The sequence below is a fragment of the Macaca mulatta genome, chromosome 3 (genome assembly GCF_049350105.2).
Source record: "Macaca mulatta isolate MMU2019108-1 chromosome 3, T2T-MMU8v2.0, whole genome shotgun sequence".
NCBI classification, from domain to species: domain Eukaryota; kingdom Metazoa; phylum Chordata; class Mammalia; order Primates; family Cercopithecidae; genus Macaca; species Macaca mulatta.
The window spans coordinates 134,878,765-134,884,764 of NC_133408.1; the positions used below are offsets into that span (position 1 = coordinate 134,878,765).

Here is a 6,000-nt window from a genome sequence, read left to right on the forward strand (position 1 = left end):
TTACTAAACCCAAGGCATGTTGATGGGAGCTAGGATGTGAAATGGTGTTTCAACCTAATTGATACTTAGAACAAAAAGGATAAGGTACCTTTAACATCCTGGACAACCTAAAAGAATCTGTGTCACTAATATATATGTTTCTGGCATGACATACAGAAAAAAAAAAAATGCCACTTATAATTTGTTTTAAACTGTGTTTTGTTTTTGTTTTTGCTTATATTTTTGTTTTGCTTGTTTTAAAATTTCCTGTATGTTTTCCTTTATCAAATGGAGTTTACTGACTCTTTTGTTTGGTTTCATCAACCTCAAACCAATAAATTTATTTATTTTTATTTATAAAAATTCACTATTAATGCCAACAACAATATTCAAAGACTATATAAATTATAGCAGACACTGTACCATTATTGCAATTTTTGTTAAACATGGTGACAACTTCCATTTAGTTTACCCAAAGTCCAGGACTTTCAGGAGTGCTGTGGTCTGAAAGTTTGTGTCTTCTCCAAATTGATACGTAAAAATCCTATCCACTAAGGAGATGATATGGGTAGGTGGGGCCTTTGGGAAGTATTTGGGTCATGAAGACAGAGCCCTCATAAATGTGATAAGATCCCTCAGCTTGTTTGCAAGCTGACTTCATGTGAGGACTAAGTAAGAAGGCACCAACAATAAACCAGGAAACAAACCCTCACCAGACACCAGACCTGCTGGCTCTTTGATCTTAGACTTAGAAAAGTGAGAAATGTATTTCTGTTGTTTATAAGCTATCTGGTCCATGCTATTCTGTTTCAGCAATACGAATGGACCGAGGCAAGGGTCAGGAGAGTACTGGAGCATGTCTTCTGTACCAGGAAAGGCATAGGTATTTATGAAGGGCACAGCAAGGATTTAGTCATGTCTGTGCTCCACTTCTCAACATTCCTTAAATGTCATGGCAACTCAGAAAATGATTCATTTGTTGTTTACACTGCATACTTGGGCAAACACAAGAGGATTGTCATGACATCCTCCTGAGACATCCTAGATCTCACACAACAGACTCCAAAAAAAGATAAATATTTGGGCATCTTAAAACCCATTTTTGGTGTACCAGTTAAATCCCTGGTACAATTTCAGCAGACTCTCAATATTGACACACCTTAGGATTTGATATTCTAAAGAAACCACATATCTACTTGCAGTGTGGCCTTGTGCCTAAGTTTTGTCCTTAAGAAATGCCTTAGTCCAGCAGTATAAACAGACTGATGAGTTGGTGTTTAAAACCAGGACATAAAGAATTCTCTTAAAAGCAAATTTGCAAGTGAAACTATTCTCATCCCTATAAACAGAGCAGTAACTCTTTTGTGGTGCTTACCAACTATAAGCAAGTGAATAAATAAGATCAATTCTTAGGATGATGATTCCCTGAAAAAAAAAAATAAAGCAGAGTAAGGCATTCACAAGTGACTGGGGTTCAGAGTCTGCTTTAGATTGGACCGACATGACAGGGCTGTCTCAAGATCACCTGAGACTTGCATGATTCCCAACAGTGGTGTATTTTCTGGGGGAATTAATTACCTTCCAGCTCAGGATACAGCAAGCTCTGAAAGTGGAGATAAGCTCAGCACAGTTAATGATGAACAGAAGGAGGGCTAATGTGGCTAGTGAGAGTGGGAAGGAGTGGTAGGAGATGAGGCAAGCTGGGGGCACATCAACCAGCATCACAGTACAAATTTGGATTAGATCCCAAAATTAGAGGGCTTGCAACTGGTAAACTGAAATAATCTGACTTACATGTTTAAATGATCACTGTGTGGGAAATGAATTGCAGAGAAGCAAGAGTGGAATAAAGAAGACTGGTTAAAAGACTATTAGAGCAATTGAGGCAAAAGGTGATAGCTTAGACCAGAGTGGTAGTAGTAGAAACGAAGTCAATTGAAAAATTTTAGATGTATTTTGGATAATGTATCTTCCAGAATCAGAAAGTCAAAATTGTTAGAGTCCTAGAGTAAAAAAACAAACCGAATCAAAGCACAGCACAACACACACACACACACACACACACACACACACACAAAATTGAGAAGTGTTATTTGGGTTGAGTGAAAGGAAGATCCGTTTTAGGATTGATTCTCCCAATGTTGGACTTTATTTATTTTTATCTTAATGATTTAAAGACTCACAAATACATCTTGGTGGATGTAAAACCTACAATCTTGTCACATTGGTCATCTGTTCATTCTTTTTCTCTGAGGAGAAACTGTTTCTCTTCCATGATCCATTTATCATATGGGTCATTATGACCCATCTATAGGCAATTCTCAGAAAACAACATTCTCATTTTAGGCATGCCCCACAGAATATATTCCTGGTTTATACTCTCCTAGTAGAGTATAAACACACAAACACAAACAATAAAACTCTATTTTAATATCCATATTCATCAGGTAATGGTCAGGAAGTAGCATTTTAAGTATGTATTTTATATATTTACATGATATTATATTTCTTACACGAAAGTGTTTTACCGTGTTTCAGTTACATGGTATCGCCTGAGAGTCTTGGGTTAACATGTAGCCCATTATCATTTTTCCAACTTAACAGAAAATACATTCTGTGTTAGGCTGAATAATACTCTCTAGATACTATAATAAATCCAAATTTCTGTAACTTTTAAATGTTTCACTATTTGGAAAAAAGGTCTTTGTAGATATGATTAAGTTAACGGTCTGGAGATGAGGAGGTTATTCTGAATTATCTGAGTGGACCCTAAAGGCAATTACATGTATCTTTATAAAAGTGAGGCAGAGGTAAATTAGACATGCATAGAGAGGAGAACACTCTGCACAGGGAGACAGAGGTTGGATTATATGGTCACAAGCCAAGGAATGCTGATAGCAACCAGAAACTGGAAAAGACAATAAATGGATTATCCTGTAGAGCCTCCAGAGAGTGCAATAACGCTAACACCTTGTTTTGGGTCCAGCGATACTGATTTCAGATTTCTGGCCTGCAGAACTGTGGGAGAATAAATTTCTGTCGTTTTAAGCCACCCGGTTTGTGGTAATTTGCTACAGCAGCCACATGAAACTAATATAGGCCCCCAGTTAGTATTTTCATGCAGAACCTATGAATTTTCAAAAATGGATTCCTAATGTTCAGGAAATGATGTGATGTATATATTTCTGTTTCTTGGATGAAAGTCTGCTTTTATAACGTATATGTTTTTATGGACCCTCTAGTTGATAAACTTCAACCACAACTTCTTACTCTGCATTCAAAAATGAACCCGTATTACCAGGTTCTATTGTGAACATAAACCTTTGATCCAGAATTTTTTGAGACTTTGCTTCTGTCTATCCCATTATCATCTATCACCTGAAACTACCTGGCTGAAGGTGGAGAGTGTTTTATATTGAAGAGAGCTTTGGGGTATTTTTCAATAGAAAACCAAACTCTAATTGAATCAGATAACCCGTAGAGGGTCAATTAAGCATCACACCACACTTCATGGAAAGAACACTCAGTAACCTCTTTGGAAAATAGTCTCAAGCAGAATTGATTTGTTGTATTGCCACCTCTCATTAAATATTGAATCTTGGTATTACTGCTCACTCCTATTGCCACTCCTGGTTTATTTGTTTCTCACTAGTTATGCTGGTGCACTCCATTATTTGCAGAGATCCAGAACTCTCCATACCTCAGCGTGTAAGCTCAGCCTCCCACTGGATTTAGATAGAGTATATTCCTCCTCACCTCAAGTCAGATACTTACAGTATTCCCGGCTGTAATTAATGACTTCCCAAGGAAAATCTGACTCCCAGGCATGATGTATGGTCTTTCTCCATGAACCTGACAAAGCAGTCAACAACAGCACAGTATTCTGAAGTAGAAGCAGCAGTAGTAGCACTACGTAAAGGCAGCCCACTCTGGGGCCAGGCAGCGTGTGATGCATTCATTGTAGAATGCTCCATTATCAAGCAAGCCCTGCTGAGTTCCAGCTCCATTAGGAGGTGGCAAAAAAAGTAGAAGCTGTTATTTTATTTTATTTTTTTTTTTTTGAGACGGAGTCTCGCTCTGTCACCCAGGCTGGAGTGCAGTGGCCGGATCTCAGCTCACTGCAAGCTCCGCCTCCCGGGTTCACGCCATTCTCCTGCCTCAGCCTCCTGAGTAGCTGGGACTACAGGCGCCTGCCACCTCGCCCGGCTAAGTTTTTGTATTTTTAGTAGAGACGGGGTTTCACTGTGTTAGCCAGGATGGTCTCGATCTCCTGACCTCGTGATCCGCCCGTCTCGGCCTCCCAAAGTGCTGGGATTACAGGTTTGAGCCACCGCGCCCAGCCGAAGCTGTTATTTTGGATGACAGGAAAGCTGAGTTAAACTCCCCTCTTGTGTAGTACTACAAAATTGTCATAGGCAAGAAAAAAAAAAAAGATGATTTTTGTGTCATAGTCATGATCTAATGAGGGCCAGGACCTATGAATAAACTACTAAATATAAAATATTCAAAAACAGTTTTCAAGAGACTATTCTTTTTTCAATAAAGGAAATAATTATCTTAACTAAATTATAAACTTAATAAGAAAAAAATAGTTTATATATCTTAATGGGTAAAAGTATTAATATCCAATCTGACTTTGTCACTTACTTGCTAGGTGACATTGGGCAAATTACATAATGTCATGCGCGTCCGTGTGAAGAGATCACCAAACAGGCTTTGTGTGGGCAACATGGCTGTTTACTTCACCTGGGTGCAGGCGGGCTGAGTCTGAAAAGAGAGTCAGCGAAGGGAGATAAGGGTGGGGCCGTTTTATAGGATTTGGGTAGGTAAAGGAAAATTACAGTCAAAGGGGGGTTGTTCTCTGATGGGCAGGAGTGGGGGTCACAAGGTGCTCAGTGGGGGAGCTTTCTGAGCCAGGATGAGCCAGGAAAAGGAATTTCACAAGATAGCGTCATCGCTTAAGGCAAGGACCGGCCATTTCCACTTCTTTTGTGGTGAAATGTCATCAGTTAAGGCGAGGCAGGGCATTTGCACTTCTTTTGTGATTCCTCAGTTACTTCAGGCCATCTGGGCGTATACATGCAAGTCACAGGGGATGCAATGGCTTGGCTTGGGCTCAGAGGCCTGACACATAATGTTTTAAAACTTCTGTTATTTCATCTTTAAAATGAGCATTTACTCAGGATTAGATGATACATATGAAGTAGATAGAGCAAAATCCGGAATTTGAAAACAAATGTTAGTCACTGACGCTATTACTCCTCCTGCTCCCACTCCTACTACTGTAACAAATACTATTTGATATTCTCATGGTGTTTAGTATTAATCATGCATGTTTACGTCATGGAATTATTTGCAAGCTAAAACCAAATTAAGACAAGCGAAGAAATTAAAGCATCTTTGTCTTATCAGAAATAAGGTGTCAGAGCCATTAAAAAGTACCAAGACTTTTACCTAAGCACGTAATGAAATAACAAAATTCTTACCAGGAAATTTAGATTACAATATTAGAGCTATCAAATCCATGCTTTGGAGGCAAGGCACAACCAGTAATGTTAAGAAGTCTGTTGACAACTATACTTGATGTTCTTCTACCATAAACATTTAAAAAGAAAGTACTCCTCTTGCTTGAGGCACTGTAAATAAAAGATAGCTGTTAACGAGTTATCTGAATTCCTAGAATACCACAGAAGGAGGAATTACTAAATAACAAGAGGGTTATTTTGTTTTGTTTTGATTACTGCCCCTCCGCCCCATGTCTTCAATTTATGTCCTAGCACTGTCATGGAGCACAGGAAAAATGTAGCAAGAGAAAAAAAAAAAAAAAAAGATATAAACATATTAAAGGAATTAAACCTTGTCCTAGTTTAAATGCACAATTATGTTGCGTTTGGATTATCCATCATCTGGTTCCCAACCCAAAAGTAATGGCCTAGCTTTGTTACTCTCCCTTGTTCTTCTGTTTTATTCTTTTTTTTCACACATGGGCTTACCCTTATAACACTGGCAAATTACTTTCTT

The 6,000-nt window shown here is 38.5% G+C and overlaps 1 long non-coding RNA gene across 1 annotated transcript in view; it reads right to left on the minus strand.

Annotated features, from left to right (window-relative positions):
• The window catches only part of LOC106997538 (uncharacterized), a 52,440-nt gene extending 46,844 nt beyond the window's left edge, over positions 1-5,596 (minus strand). The window contains exon 1 of the long non-coding RNA XR_001443733.3: positions 5,466-5,596. This is a non-coding gene — a long non-coding RNA (uncharacterized LOC106997538). The remainder of the gene's footprint in view (positions 1-5,465) is intronic.
• Between the last annotated feature and the right edge of the window lie 404 nt (positions 5,597-6,000).